This window comes from Coregonus clupeaformis, unplaced genomic scaffold (genome assembly GCF_020615455.1).
Source record: "Coregonus clupeaformis isolate EN_2021a unplaced genomic scaffold, ASM2061545v1 scaf2115, whole genome shotgun sequence".
Lineage (NCBI taxonomy): Eukaryota > Metazoa > Chordata > Actinopteri > Salmoniformes > Salmonidae > Coregonus > Coregonus clupeaformis.
In genome coordinates, this window is record NW_025535569.1 from 53,540 (window position 1) to 70,369 (window position 16,830).

Here is a 16,830-nt window from a genome sequence, read left to right on the forward strand (position 1 = left end):
GGAATCACTGCACAGGGTGCGCTTCTTCACGAAATTGGATCTCAGGAGCGTGTACAATCTGGTGCGTATTCGGGAGGGAGATGAGTGGAAGACGGCATTCAGCACCACCTCAGGACACTATGAGTACCTCGTCATGCCATACGGGTTGATGAATGCTCCATCAGTCTTCCAAGCCTTTGTCGATAAGATTTTCAGGGATCTGCACGGACAGGGTGTAGTGGTGTATATTGATGACATTCTCATATACTCCGCTACATGGGCCGAGTATGTGTCCCTGGTGCGTAAAGTACTTGGACGACTGTTACAGTTTTTCTCAGTCGCTTTGGTGCATTTTTCACATCATCCCTAACATGTGCAAAATAATAAGTGCATTTCTCAGAACAATTTGTACAAACTGCAATATACAATAGATATGTTTCTAAAGCTAGTCAGTCACTAAAAATCCTTAGTACATCTCTCAAAAGTAAATATTCATGCCAATGATCATGTCAGTGTCATCAGAATGATAAGTCATTGAGTCATTGTTCACGAACAAGGTTGTCAAAATGTTTAGGCATGTTGTCAATGGAACTGTGTACTTTGACAGTATTACCTGATGTAAACTTAGGCTACAGTTTGGATGACAGTTACTGTATTGAAAATGCACAAGGCTGCACTTCTATGGCATATATCAATTTCAACAGTACTATTTACATATTACTGTATGTGGGTTATTGATTGAAAGAGACTGGACAACCCAAGGGGCACAAAGGAAAAAAAACTAAATTAGAAAGAAACACAGGAAACCACCCCTAAGGCACAACTTTGCCCACAGCACTGTTCTAGTGCTGTCTCTACACATCCAGACGTTCCTGTCTGTCAGCCCACATATTCTCATCCACATCACACCGGATATTTTCCCTTCCAATGCAACGTGGAAAGAATCTTTTGGAATGCCTTATCCATCCTCTGCAGGCGTCTACTGTGGTGTCCTCACATGCTGCATCCATTGCAGCCAGCAGGGTCATCTGTGTGTGTGGCTGACGATCGTACACCTTCCACCTCCATGCTGAAAAGAACTCCTCAATTGGGTTAAGGAATGGTGAATAAGGTGGGAGGAATTCTATGAGCATCCTCGGGTGGGTCACAAACCATTGCCTTATGATGTTTGATCGATGGAAACTCACATTATCACAAATGACCACATACTTTGGCAAATCCTCTCTAAACAGACCCCTCTCATCATCAGGGATGAGAGCCCTGTAGAGAGTCTCTAAAAAGTTGAGTAGATGCTGGGTGTTGTATGGCCCTAAAAGGGGGATATGGGTTAGGACACCATGCTCCGAAATAGCAGCACACATGGTGATATTTCCTCCCCGTTGGCCTGGCAAATCCACAGTAGCTCTGTGACCGATGATATTCCGACCCCGCCTTCTGCATTTGGTCAGGTTGAAGCCAGCCTCATCCACGTATACAAAGTTGTGAGAGGGTTCACTTGATTCCAACTCCATTATACGCTATATCCCAGAACACACAGTTGAATTTGTTTTGGTAAGGAAGAGTGACATAAAATGTACATATATTGCATGTTCCTTCCACAGCAATGGAAATGTGTGCAGTTTATGCTTACTGTACTATGTAACACTATAAAATGTTGCTGTAAAGTAGTTACATAGATATATGTTTTACCTGTACATACTGGTACCGTAGCTCCTTAACTCTGTCCTCATTCCTTTGGAATGGTACACGGCACAGCTGTTTCATACTCATCTGGTTTCTATGCAGCACCCTGTCGATGGTTGAGATGCTAACCGTATGGATGTTTTCAAAGACATCGTTGTCTTCTATAATGGTCCTTTGTATTTCCCTGAGTCTCATGGCATTGTTTGCTCGGACCATGGTGCAAATAGCCTCCTCCTGTTGAGGTGTGAAAAGGCGTCCTCTGCCACCGGTTTGAGGTAATCTTGCAGTCCTATGTGTGGAAAAATGCAGTGATGCATCGCACACTTTCACATAGACAAAAACTATGCGAACACACATTTTACTGTAAAACATACAGGTGGGTGCATGTAAGGTGCAGTATGTATCTGTATAGAGTATATTTCTGTATGCTGTGAAATACAAGTGGACTACTGTAATATGAAGCATTGTAGGAAGTATACAGTATACTGCTTATATACAGTAACAGTGCACTGTACATTGGTGGACATACCTGTTCTCTCTTCGAAACGTTTGTACTATTGAGGACACGGTTGATCTCCCAATATTCGGCTGCACCCTTCGACCCGCCTCAGCCATTGTAAGGCCATGATTGACAACATGGTCTACAATAGTGGCCCTTATGTCATCAGATATGCGCCTATGTCCTCTTCTGCCTCTTCCTCTGTTTTGCCTTCCACCACGCATCCTTGCTCCTCTTCTTCCTCCTCTTGGCTGTTGACCCTGTTCGTTTCCTGGTCCATCCATTATTGGAAAATTGCAACTCTGTGTTGTGGTCTGTCTATATATGCTTGCCAATTGATTCTTCATGAGATGCACCTTTGAGCAATTTAGACAACTGGTTGATTGTTGGTTGAACTAACACTTTACATTCCTTCATGAGTGAGGGTTAATTTCACCTGCACGATTCAGCAATTTACGTTTTTGTACAAAAGGTCTAATAGAAATGTGTAAAACTATGCTTGACAGTTTATGACAAATAGTTCAACAATTTTGCATGTAATGGCTTATGCAAGGAACTAATGCCTAGATGTTTTGAGGGGTAAGACTATTCAACAGAGAACCATCTACTATATTTTGATCAACATGACATGAGCAATTGAAAATGTGGAAAAAAGCTGACACTTGTACATTATCAATTGCAATATGTACAAAAGCAATTGCAATTTGTTCAAAGGAATAAGAAATTGCTTTAATGATGTGCACAAGTGACTAGATGATTTGGAATTTGTACAAGTAGTATCAAGAATTGCACGTTTGATCTAAGAAATGCACCAAAGCGACTGAGAAAAACTGTAAAGCATGACCTGTATGCCAAGGCGGAGAAATGCCTGTTCTTTCAGGAGTCCATCTCCTTCCTAGGGTACCACATGTCCGCGTCTGGAGTACATCCGGGCGGCGAAGAGATTAAACCCTCGCCAGGCAAGGTGGTTAATGTTTCTCACACGGTTTTGTTTCACCCTTTCGTACAGGCCAGGCTCCCAGAACGCTAAGGCAGATGCTCTGTCCCGACTGTATGACACAGAGGAGAGTTCCGTGGAGCCCACTCCCATACTTCCGGCGTCATGTCTGGTGGCACCGGTGGTGTGGGAGTTGGATGCGGACATCGAGCGGGCGTTGGGTAACGAACCCACTCCTCCCCAGTGTCTAGAGGGTTGTGTGTACGTCCCGCTGGAGGTCCGCGATCGTTTGATCTATTGGGCTCACACGTCACCTTCCTCTGGTCATCCTGGCATCAGTCGGACAGTGCATTGTCTTAGTGGGAAGTACTGGTGGCCCACCTTAGCTAAGGACGTGAGGGTTTATGTTTCCTCCTGCTCGGTGTGCGCCCAGTGTAAGGCTCCTAGACACCTGCCCAGAGGGAAATTGCAACCCCTACCCGTTCCACAACGACCGTGGTCCCACCTATCGGTGGATTTTGTGACTGATCTTTCCCCATCACAAGGGAACACCACCATCCTGGTCGTTGTGGATCGGTCCTGCTGCCTCATTCCTCTGCCCGGTCTCCCTACGGCCCTACAGACTGCTGAGGCCCTATTTACACACGTCTTCCGGCACTATGGGATACCTGAGGATATAATGTCTGATCAGGGTTCCCAGTTCACCTCGAGGGTTTGGAGGGCTTTCATGGAACGTCTGGGAGTGTCGGTCAGCCTGACCTCAGGGTTTCATCCCGAAAGTAACGGCAAGTGGAGAGAGTCAACCAGGAGGAGGGTAGGTTTCTGAGGTCGTATTGCCAGGACCGGCGGGGGGAGTGGTCGGTTTTCCTCCCCTGGGCAGAGATGGCCCAAAACTCACTCCGCCACTCCTCCACTAACCTTACTCCATTCCAGTGTGTATTAGGTTATCAGCCGGTTCTGGCACCTTGGCATCAGAGCCAGATCGAGGCACCTGCGGTGGATGAATGGTTTCGGCGCTCGCAGGAGACCTGGAACGCTGCCCATGTGCGCCTGCAGCGGACCATCGGGCGGCAGAAGGCGAGCGCCAACCGCCACCGCAGTGAGGCTCCGGTATATGCACCGGGGGACCGGGTCTGGCTCTCGACCCGAAACCTGCCCCTTCGACTGCCCTGCCGGAAGCTGGGTCGGCGGTTTGTGGGGCCATTCAAAGTCCTGAGGAGATTGAACGAGGTATGTTACAGGTTACAGCTTCCTCCTGAGTATCGTATTAACCCCTCGTTCCATGTGTCTCTCCTCAGGCCGGTGGTAGCTGGTTCACTCCAGGAGTCTGAGATACGGGAGGTTCCTCCGCCCCCACTGGACATCGAGGGGGCACCGGCGTACTCGGTCCGTTCCATCTTAGATTTGAGGCGTCGGGTGAGAGGCCTGCAGTATCTCGTGGAGTGGGAGGGGTATGGTCCGGAGGAGCGGTGCTGGGTCCCTAGGAGGGACATCCTCGATCCCTCCATGTTGAGGGATTTCCACCGCAGTCATCCGACTCGCCCCGCGCTTCGAACTTAGATCCACCCCATTACACTGACACTCGTGACACTTGCCTAGTTAAATAAAGGTTAATTTTTTTTTTTTTTTTAAGACTCGACACAGCCTTCACAAAAGATACGAACGGCAGGGGGTAACTGGGGAGGTGGAAGAGGGGAGGAGGAGATGGGAGGGGGTTTAACTGATTAAAATAAAGTAGAGAAGAGAACCTGCCAGTAGGTTGAAAGGAGGTATTGTAAGCGGGGGGAGGCACATCTCTGAGGGGATGAGAGGGAGAAATGGAGTGACGAGCCTGGACTTCCCAACCAACCATTATTTATAGAACCAGTGATAAACTCCCCTCCTTCACTGCATACACACATACTCCCACACAAACACACACACACACTTTTAAGTTCAAGATTACAATGTTGATTTAATTTAATTTGCTGTTTTGGTAAGAGATTTATCTGTCGCGACTGAGATTAACAGCAAATATTTACCTCAAAATCTTTTGAGACGTTCTTTCAGAAGAGTCTTCACTTCAGTGCTGAGTGGAACACCAAACAGCATGAGATGGAGAGAAATAGAGAGAGAAAAATGACTTCCAATGTTTTTTAGATAACATTTTCTAAAGAAAGGAATGAGAGAGAGAGAGAGAGAGAGAGAGAGAGAGAGAGAGAGAGAGAGAGAGAGAGAGAGAGAGAGAGAGAGAGAGAGAGAGAGAGAGAGAGAGAGAGAGAGAGAGAGAGAGAGAGAGAGATTAGCTCAAAAACGTTGCGCCTGCATTTTTCAGCATGTTTTTACAAAAAATATAGATTTACAGTTAGATAAAATTAGATTTTTTGGCGGATACATATACAGGATGCTACCCTCCACAACATAACCTTTACTCCAAACCAAAACTCCAAACCTACAACCTGATTTTGGATACAGGAAAATGCTCTGGCAAACAAACAGAAACCTGAAAACACCATCCAACCTGGAACTGAGTGAGTAATGTTTAGTCTGAAGCTATTTTTTACTTTCAAAAACCAATAAGAAAAATACATTACAATGATATATTTTACTTTATAAGGACTAAATGCTGAGGCTACCAAGCTTGCTAGGACTTAGAGATACAACTTCAATTAGCACTGACGTGTGAAGTGAGAGGTGTCAAAGCCCTTGAGCCCAACAATGGCAAGAGAGTCGCACAGTCTACCCCAACCAAATGGAGAGGCCTTAGAAGCACCCTCCCGCTGTTCAGAGGTAATTAAAATACAGTATCCTCTGTATGTAAAGAATGATAAGACATGAAAAGTGTACAAGATGAAGCTCCTTATGGGAAATCAAGAGACACATTTGGCTGACTTTTATAAAAATGGGAACATAAGCAACCTTATCTTCAACACAGACCATCCCCTGGCATGGCACAATGCTATATTAGCACACTACCCCACAATGGGTGGTAAACTCAGAATACTAGACAGCTAATATAAATCTCTATAAATCTGGAACAGTATTGGTAAAGGGCAACCCCAAACAGTTTCAGCTGGACTTTCACCTAATCAAAACAATAGCTCAGCAGGAGAAGGTCTCCCTTGAGAAAGATACCCCCACCCTTTTTTTTGTTTATTTTATTTCACCTTTATTTAACCAGGTAAGCCAGTTGAGAACAAGTTGTCATTTACAACTGTGACCTGGCCAAGATAAAGCAAAGCAGTGCGATAAAAACAACAACACAGAGTTACATATGGGGTAAACAAAACATAAAGTAAAAAATACAACAGAAAATATATATACAGTGTGTGCGAATGTAGTAAGTTATGGAGGTAAGGCAATAAGTAGGCCATAGTGCAAAATAGTTACAATTTCGTATTAACACTGGAATGATAGATGTGCAAAAGATGATGTGCAAGTAGAGATACTGGGGTGCAAATTAGCAAAATAAATAACAATTCGGGGATGAGGTAGTTGGGTGGGCTAATTTCAGAATGGCTGTGTACAGGTGCAGTGATCGGTTAGCTGCTCTGACAACTGACGCTTAAAGTTAGTGAGGGAGATAAGAGTCTCCAGCTTCAGAGATTTTTGCAGTTCGTTCAAGTCATTGGCAGCAGAGAACTGGAAGGAATGGCGGCCAAAGGAGGTGTTGGCTTTGGGGATGACCAGTGAGATATACCTGCTGGAGCGCAGACTACGGGTGGGTGTTGCTATGGTGACCAGTGAGCGAAGATAAGACGGGGATTTGCCTAGCAGTGATTTATAGATGGCCTGGAGCCAGTGGGTTTGGCGACGAATATGTAGTGAGGGCCAGACAACAAGAGCGTACAGGTCACAATGGTGGGTAGTAAATGGGGCTTTGGTGACAAAACGGATGGCACTGTGATAGACTACATCCAATTTGCTGAGTAGAGTGTTGGAGGCTATTTTGTAAATGACATCGCCGAAGTCAAGGATCAGTAGGATAGTCCGTTTTACGAGGGCATGTTTGGCAGCATGAGTGAAGGAGGCTTTGTTGCGAAATAGGAAGCCGATTCTAGATCTAACTTTTGATTGGAGATGCTTAATGTGAGTCTGGAAGGAGAGTTTACAGTCTAACCAGACACCTAGGTATTTGTAGTTGTCCACATACTCTAGATCAGACCCGCCGAGAGTAGTGATTCTAGTCGGATGGGCGGGTGCAAGCAGCGTTCGGTTGAAGAGCATGCATTTAGTTTTACTAGTGTTTAAGAGCAGTTGGAGGCTACGGAAGGAGTGTTGTATGGCATTGAAGCTCGTTTGGAGGTTTGTTAACACAGTGTCCAATGAAGGGCCAGATGTATACAAAATGGTGTCGTCCGCATAGAGGTGGATCCGAGCTTCTCCAGCAGCAAGAGCAACATCATTGATATACACAGAGAATAGAGTCGGCCCGAGAATTGAACCCTGTGGCACCCCCATAGAGACGGCCAGAGGTCCAGACAACAGGCCCTCCGATTTGACACATTGAACTCTATCTGAGAAGTAGTTGGTGAACCAGGTGAGGCAGTCATTAGAGAAACCAAGGCTATTTAGTCTGCCAATAAGAATGCGGTGGTTGACAGAGTCGAAAGCCTTGGCCAGGTCGATGAAGACGGCTGCGCAGTACTGTCTTTTATCGATCGCGGTTATAACATCGTTTAGGACCTTGAGCGTGGCTGAGGTGCACCCATGACCAGCTCGGAAACCGGATTGCAGGGGTAGTGGTAGCCAGGTGGAAAGCATGGCCAGCCATAGCAAAATGCTTGTTGAAATTCTCGATTATTGTAGATTTATCGGTGGTGACAGTGTTTCCTAGCCTCAGTGCAGTGGGCAGTTGGGAGGACGTGCTCTTATTTTCCATGGACTTTACAGTGTCCCAAAACTTTTTGGAGTTAGTGCTACAGGATGCAGATTTCTGTTTGAAAAAGCTAGTCTTTGCTTTCCTAACTGATTGTGTATATTGGTTCCTGCCTTCCCTGAAAAGTTGCATATCGCGGGGGCTGTTCGATGCTAATGCAGTACGCCACAGTATGTTTTTGTGCTGGTCAGGGGCAGTCAAGTCTGAGGAGAACCAGGGGCTATATCTGTTCTTAGTTCTGAATTTTTTGAATGAGGCATGCTTATTTAAGATTTAGAGGAAAGCACTTTTAAAGAACAACCAGGCATCCTCTACTGACGGAATGAGGTCAATATCCATCCAGGATACCCGGGCCAGGTCAATTAGAAAGGCCTGCTCGCTAAAGTGTTTTAGGGAGCGTTTGACAGTGATGAGGGGTGGTCGTTTGACCGCGGACCCATTACGGACGCAGGCAATAGGGCAGTGATCGCTGAGATCCTGGTTGAAGACAGCGGAGGTGTATTTAGAGGGTAAATTTGTCAGGATGATATCTATGAGGGTGCCCATGTTTACAGATTTAGGGTTGTACCTGGTAGGTTCGTTGATAATTTGTGTGAGATTGAGGGCATCTAGTTTAGATTGTAGGTTGACCGGGGTGTTAAGCATATCCCAGTTTAGGTCACCAAGCAGTACGAACTCTGAGGATAGATGGGGGGCAATCAGTTCACATATGGTGTCCAGGGCACAGCTCGGGGCTGAGGGGGTCTGTGGCAAGTGGCAACAGTGAGAGACTTATTTCTGGAAAGGTGGATTTTTAGAAGTAGAAGCTCAAACTGTTTGGGCACAGACCTGGATAGTACGATAGAGCTCTGCAGGCTATCTCTACAGTAGATTGCAACCCCAACCCCTTTGGCAGTTCTATCGAGACGGGAAATGTTGTAGTTGGGGATGGACATTTCTGAATTTTTGGTGGCCTTCCTAAGCCAGGATTCAGACACTGCTAGGACATCAGGGTTGGTGGAGTGTGCTAACGCAGTGAATAACTCAAACTTACAGAGGAGGCTTCGGATGTTAACGTGCAAGAAACCAAGGCTTTTACGGTTACAGAAGTCAACAAATGAAAACGCCTGGGGAGTAGGAGTGATACTGGGGGCTACAGGGCCTGGGTTAACCTCTACATCACCAGAGGAACAGAGGAGGAGTAGAATAAGGATACGGCTAAAGGCTTTAAGTACTGGTCTTCTAGTGCATTGGGTACAGAGAAAAAAAGGGGCAGGTTTCCAGGCGTTGTAGAATAGATTCAGGGCATTATGTGCAGAAAAGGATATGGAAGGATATGAGTACAGTGGGTAACGTTGGGTAACGATGAAAGAGATAGCATCACTGGAGGCACCGATTGAGTCGGTGGGACAAAGGAGCTATCTATGGCAGGTTGAGCTGGGCTGGGGGATATACAGTGAAACAGCAATAAGCAAGGCATATTGAAATGGGAGAGAGGCATAAAGCAATCACAGGTGTTATTCGAGAGCTAAGACAACAGCTGGTAATGGCGACAAAGTTTGGGCTGAGGCTAAACATAAACAGGATGCGGTACCGTATAAAGGAACAGTCCAGCAGGCATCAGCTGTATAGCTGAGTTATCATAAGGTCCGGTGAACAGCAATAGGAGAGTTCGGAGGTAGTTCGGGGGCTGCTATAGCACTAGCGAGCAAGAGGCCACGGCTAGCGTGTGCTAGCGGGCCGGGGCTAGCAGATAAATCTTTGTGGTCGACGTCGTAACGGGAAAGCTGTTGTAATCACATCAGACGATTTCGTCGGCAGACCAGTCGTGTTGGATCGGCGGGGCTCCATGTCAACACTAGGAGGTCCCGTACAGTTGATAGAGAGGTAGATAGCCGGGAGAAGGGCCTGGCTCGCGGCTAGCTCGAGGCTGATTAGCCAACAACAACGTCCATTTGATTGCAGCTATCTAGCTACGATGATCCGGTGTTAAAGGTCCAGTGAATCAGTGATTCCGGCAGAAAAACCGATATGTTCTGGGTCGATAACACGCTGTGCAGACAGTGCAGACTGGCAGATAATAGTCCAGGCTAGAGCTGACTGGTAGGTAGTACAGGCCACGGACAATGGTGAGAAACCGCTAGCGGTGGCTAATGGCAAGTAGCTAGTTAGTTGGCTGCTCCCGTCCGGTAGACAGAGAGGTAGATAGCTCAAAGCTAACTGGTGCTTGCTTCAGGGGCAGTGGTGATTAGCCAAACAGCAACATCCAATTCGGTTGTGCTAGCTAGTTGCGATCCGGTGATAATGTCCAGTGATTCAGTTATTCCGGCAGAAAATCCGATGTTCTGGGTGAAAACCGCTAACGGTGGCTAATAGCAAGTAGCTAGTTAGCTGGCTAGCTGGTATCAACTGGAGATTCTAGATAAAAGGTAATAATAGAATCCGTTCCACATTGAGTGAGGCGGGTTGCAGGAAAGTATATTTTGTAGAAGGATGAAAAGTGTGATAGGGAAATATGTACGAAAAATACAAAAAACTGGCTATTTACACAGACACACAACAAAGAACACGACCGCACTGCTATGCCATTTTGGATAAAATGAGCAGGTCAGACCAGACCTCTTCATTAAATAACCCCACAGACGAGCAACACCAAGCGGAAAGTCAACTTCCCAGCACAGAGTAAGGATAAATTCACCCGCTAGAGGTAAGGCAGGTGGAGCTGGAACAGCAGGTGATTACACTCCAGTCAGCACAGACCCAAAAAACAGTCCAGCACAACAACACCCCCCTAACTAGACATGGAGAGCTAGAGGTGGAGAGAGTCTGCACTCTGGACTGTGGTGAGACAACATCAACAGGAGAAAGAGCAGGAACAGGAAAAGAACAGAGCACTAGAGGAGAGGCTCAGTCCTGGAGGAGAAGGTGAGAACGATGACGGGTGACAGAGAACAACCTGTTAGAGAGCTGGCCACCCCCGCAGAGAAGCCAGCAGAACAGCCCACCTCAGATCCTGACCAAAGTTTTAACACCGCAGCAGAACAGTACACCCTAGACCCTGACCATAGCCTCGACATCACAGCCGGACAAACAAATGAGGAAACCCAAGCCCAGGGGATCCCAACCCCTCTGAGCACCCCCCATTTCAGCCGCCCTGATAGCCCTCCTGATGACCCCCCCCACACACCCACTGAGGACATACACAAGCCACAGATTGTACTCCTTATGGACTCAAACAGGAAATACATACAAGAAAATAAACTTTTTCCCAAACACACAGTATCTAAACTCTGGTGTCCAAACCCCCAGCACACCCTAGACCTTCTGTCTGAGGACCAACTAGGATCACCCAGCCACATAATGATACACACAGGCACAAACGACCTGAGAACACAGCAGGAAAGGGTGGCCACAGCACTCAAGGGAGTGATAGAAAAAGATTATTCTACTTTCCCCAACGCACAAGTTGTTATCTCAACCCTGCTACCACTGAAATAATTACACCCTGCTAACATACAGCAGGTAAAAGCAAGTATTTCCCGTGACTGTGCCTCAAAACCAAATGTCTACCTGGCCCACCACTCCACCCTGGACTTGAACAGCCTTTACGACCAGGTCCACCTAAACAAGGCAGCAGTGCCCACCTTCGCCCGGACCCTAAAGGATATCGCCCTCAACCGCAGACCCAACACCTCACACAGGGGCAACAGATCAACAGACACCCGCCCAGACTAGCGAGACACTCTCCCAGACCTGCGGACCTACACATAGAGGACCCCCACCGAGAGGACCTACATCCAGACCACAGCACCACCAGCCACATCCACACCCCCACCCCCACCCCCACCCAAACCAATTGACAACCTCCAAGTCAACCATACCCACACCCCATTTAGGCCCCCTCAGATCAGACCTATGCCCCTCCTACCCACCCCATGCCCCCCACTCCCGCAAAGAGGGCCTCAACATGAAAGTCACACATACGCCCAGGCCGTGAGCAGGCAAACAGGCCCAACCCCCACTCTTACACTAGCCCAAGCCAAAGGCATGTACCAGATGCTCAGCAGGCTCTGCTCACAATTACTGGCCTGAGGCCAAACCACACGACCAACAACATTAGACACTTTATAGATCACAAAGTCTTCACTATCTCATCCTGGAATATCCAAGGCCAGAGGTCATCTGCCTTTGGCCTAAAGCGCAGGAACCTGGACTTCACACAAGAAATCGGAAATACAGACTTTGTCATCTTACAAGAAACATGGTATAGAGGAGCCGGACTCACTGGTTGCCCTCTAGGTTACAGAGAGCTGGTAGTCCCATCCACCAAACTACCAGATGTGAAACAGGGAAGGGACTCAGGGGGTATTCTAATTTGGTATAGAGCAGACCTAACTCACTCTATTAAATTAATCAAAACAGGAACATTTTACATTTGGCTAGAAATTCAAAAGGAAATGATCTCAACAGAGAAAAATGTCCTCCTGTGTGTTACCTATATCCCCCCACTAGAATCCCCATACTTTAATGAAGAGAGCTTCTCCATCCTGGAGGGGGAAATCAATAATTTCCAGACCCAGGGACATGTACTAGTCTGTGGCGACCTAAATGCCAGAACTGGACAAGAACCTGACACCCTCAGCACACAGGGGGACAAACACCTACCTGGAGGTGACAGCATTCCCTCCCCCATATGCCCCCCTAGGCACAACTACGACAACATAACCAACAAAACTCCTGCAGCTCTGTCGCACGCTGGGTATGTACATAGTCAATGATAGGCTTCGAGGGGACTCCTATGGTAGGTACACCTATAGCTCATCTCTTGGCAGTAGTACTGTAGACTACTTTATCACTGACCTCAACCCAGAGTCTCTCAGAGTGTTCACAGTCAGTCCACTGACACCCCAATCAGACCAGAGCAAAATCACAGTCTACTTGAACAGAGCAATATGCCTCAATCATGAGGCATTAAAGCCAAAAGAACTGAATAATATTAAGAAATGCTATAGATGGAAGGAAAGTAGTGTCGAAACCTACCAAAAAACAATTAGGCAGCAACAAATTCAATCCCTTTTTAGACAACTTCCTGGACAAAACATTCCACTGTGATAGTGAAGGCGTAAACTTGGCAGTAGAAAACCTCAACAGTATATTTGACCTCTCAGCTTCCCTATCAAATCTAAAAATCTCTAATAGAAAACTGAAGAAAAGTAACAACAATGACAAATGGTTTGATGAAGAATGCAAAAACCTAAGAAAGAAATTGAGAAACCTATCCAACCAAAAACATAGAGACCCAGAAAACCTGAGCCTACGCCTTCACTATGGTGAATCACTAAAACAATACAGAAGGAACAGCATGTCAGAAATCAGCTCAATGTAATTGAAGACTCTATAGACTCTAACCACTTCTGGGAAAATTGGAAAACACTAAAGAAACAACAACATGAAGAGCTATCTATCCAAAACGGAGATGTATGGGTAAACCACTTCTCCAATCTTTTTGGTCCTATAACAAAGAACAAACAGCAAAAATATATATACATGATCAAATGCTAATCTTAGAATCAACTATTAAAGACTACCAGAACCCACTGGATTATCCAATTACATTGAATGAACTACAGGAGAAAATACAAACCCTCCAACCCAAAAAAAAAACCCAAAAAGGCCTGTGGTGTTGATGGTATCCTCAATGAAATTATAACATATACAGACCACAAATTCCAATTGGCTACACTTAAACTCTTTAATATCATCCTTAGCTCTGGCATCTTCCCCAGTATTTGGAAACAAGGACTGATCACCCCAATCCACAAAAGTGGAGACAAATTTGACCTCAATATGCGTCAACATTAACCTTTGGAAAATCCTCTGCATTATCATTAACAGCAGACTACTTCATTTCCTCAGTGAAAACAATGTACTGAGCAAATGTCAAATTGGCTTTTTACAAAATTACCGTATGACAGACCACGTATTCACCCTGCACACCCCTAAATGACAAATAAACAAACCAAAACAAAGGCAAAGTCTTCTCATGCTTTGTTGATTTCAAAAAAGCTTTCGACTCAATTTGGCATGAGGGTCTGCTATACAAATTGATGGAAAGTGGGGTTGGGGGAAAAACATACGACATTATAAAATCCATGTACACAAACAACACGTGTGCGGTTAAAACTGGCAAAAAAAACACACACATTTATTTTCACAGGGCCGTGGAGTGAGACAGGGATGCAGTTTAAGCCCCACCCTCTTCAACATATATATCAGCGAATTGGCGAGGGCATTAGAACAGTCTGCAGCACCCAGCCTCACCCTACTAGAATCTGAAGTCAAATGTCTACTGTTTGCTGATGATCTGGTGTTTCTGTCAACAACCAAGGAGGGCCTACAGCAGCACCTAGATCTTCTGCAAAGATTCTGTCAGACCTGGGCCCTGACAGTAAATCTCAGTAAGACAAAAATAATGTTGTTCCAAAAAAGGTCCAGTTGCCAGGACCACAAATACAAATTCCATCTAGACACCGTTGCCCTAGAGCACACAAAAAACTACACATACCTCGGCCTAAACATCAGCGCCACAGGTAACTTCCACAAAGCTGTGAACAATCTGAGAGCCTTCTATGCCATCAAAAGGAACATAAAATTCGACATACCAATTAGGATCTGGCTAAAAATACTTGAATCAGTTATAGAACACATTGCCCTTTATGGTTGTGATTTCTGGGGTCCGCTCACCAACCAAGAATTCACAAAATGGGACAAACACCAAATTGAGACTCTCCATGCAGAATTCTGCAAAAATATCCTCTGTGTACAACGAAAAACACCAAATAATTTATGCAGAGCAGAATTAGGCCGATACCCGCTAATTATCAAAATCCAGAAAAGAGCTGTTAAATTCTATAACCACTTAAAGGGAAGCGATTTCCAAACCTTCCATAACAAAGCCGTCACCTACAGAGAGATGAACTTGGAGAAGAGTCCCCTAAGCAAGCTGGTCCTGGGGTTCTGTTCACAAACAGACCCCACAGAGCCCCAGGAAACAACACAATTAGACCCAACCAAATCATGAGAAAACAAAAAGATAATTACTTGACACATTGGAAATAATTAACAAAAAAACTAGAATGCTATTTGGCCCTAAACAGAGAGTACACAGTGGCAGAATACCTGTCCACTGTGACTGACCCAAACTTAAGGAAAGCTTTGACTATGTACAGACTCAGTGAGCATAGCCTTGCTATTGAGAAAGGCCGTCGAAGGCAGACTTGGCTCTCAAGAGAAGGCAGGCTATGTGCACACTGCCCACAAAATGAGGTGGAAACTGAGCTGCACTTCCTAAACTCCTGCCAAATGTATGACCATATTAGAGACACATATTTCCCTCAGATTACACAGATTCACAAAGAATTCGAAAACAAACCCAATTTTGATAAACTCCCTTATCTACTGGGTGAAGTAGCACAGTGTGCCATCACAGCAGCAAGATTTGTGACCTGTAGCCACAAGAAAAGGGCAACCAGTGAAGAACCAATACAACTATGTTTATTATTTTCCCATTTGTGCTGTAACTATTTGCACATAGTTACAACACTGTATATAGACATAATATGACATTTGAAATGTCTTTATTCTTTTGGAACTTCTGAGTGTAATGTTTACTGTTAATATTTATTGTTTATTTCACTTTTGTTTACTATCTATTTTACTTGCTTTGGCAATGTTAACATACGTTTCCCATGCCAATAAAGTCCTTAAATTGAATTGAGAGAGAGAGAGAGAGAGAAAGAGGCAGCACTTAAAACAAAACAGAGAGGGACAATACAATGGCAGTGAATGGGCTGCTGGTCCTGCTGCCTGTCAATGGGCTGCTGGTACTGCTGCCTGTCAATGGGCTGCTGGTCCTGCTGCCTGTCAACGGGCTGCTGGTCCTGCTGCCTGTCAACGGGCTGCTGGTCCTGCTGCCTGTCAATGGGCTGCTGGTCCTGCTGCCTGTCAACAGGCTGCTGGTCCTGCTGCATCCTTGTCAATGGGCTGCTGGTCCTGCTGCCTGTAAATGAGCTGCTGGTCCTGCTGCCTGTCAACGAGCTGCTGGTCCTGCTGCATCCTTGTCAACCGGCTGCTGGTCCTGCTGCCTGCCTGTCAGTGGGCTGCTGGTCCTGCTGCCTGCATGTCAATGGGCTGCTGGTCCTGCTGCCTGCATGTCAATGGGCTGCTGCAGTGGGTCCTGCTGGTAGGATCAGAGCAGTGTCTTTTCTGAAGGGTCGTCAGCTGTCAGCATGGGGATGTTCCAGTGTGTGGTAACAGCAGGGGAGCCAGGTGTTGATGTGTGTGTCCCTCTCCTCTCCTCCTAACTCCTCTTTCTATCGCCCTACATCTCCGCCTACCCTTTCCTCTCTTACCCCTCCTACCTCTTCCTCCCCCCATTCTCCTACCCTCTTTCCTTTTCCCCTTCCTCTCCCCTGCTTTTCCTTTCCTCCCCTCCTACTCTCCTCCCCTCCTACTCTCCTCCCCTCCTACTCTCCTCCCCCTCCGATTGCTCCTGTTTGAAGCTGCTCCTCAGCAACATAAGGCTGAGTTGTCGACACCCACGGACCAGGGGAGGGGAGACATTACTGGACTGTACTGTACGTACACTTACTGTACAACCAACCAATCAGTCAAGGCAACTTTGTTCTTTCAAGTGACATCAGGTTATAAAAGGCCTCTATATACAGTGCATAGTAGATCCAGGTACAGTATATCCTGGCACATACAGTATGTAGGGGAACATACAGTAGCTGGATTAGTGAGGGTAATATTCCTACACCACACCCATGTTCTCAGTCTCTTCTATCCCCACTGACAAAGGAAAGCAACATTGAGTTACACCAAACCCTGGACATA

The 16,830-nt window shown here is 46.1% G+C and overlaps 1 pseudogene; it reads right to left on the reverse strand.

Moving 5' to 3' along the window:
- Positions 1 to 15,965, reverse strand: part of LOC123488275 — a 47,666-nt pseudogene extending 31,701 nt beyond the window's left edge.
- Positions 15,966 to 16,830: the final 865 nt, after the last annotated feature.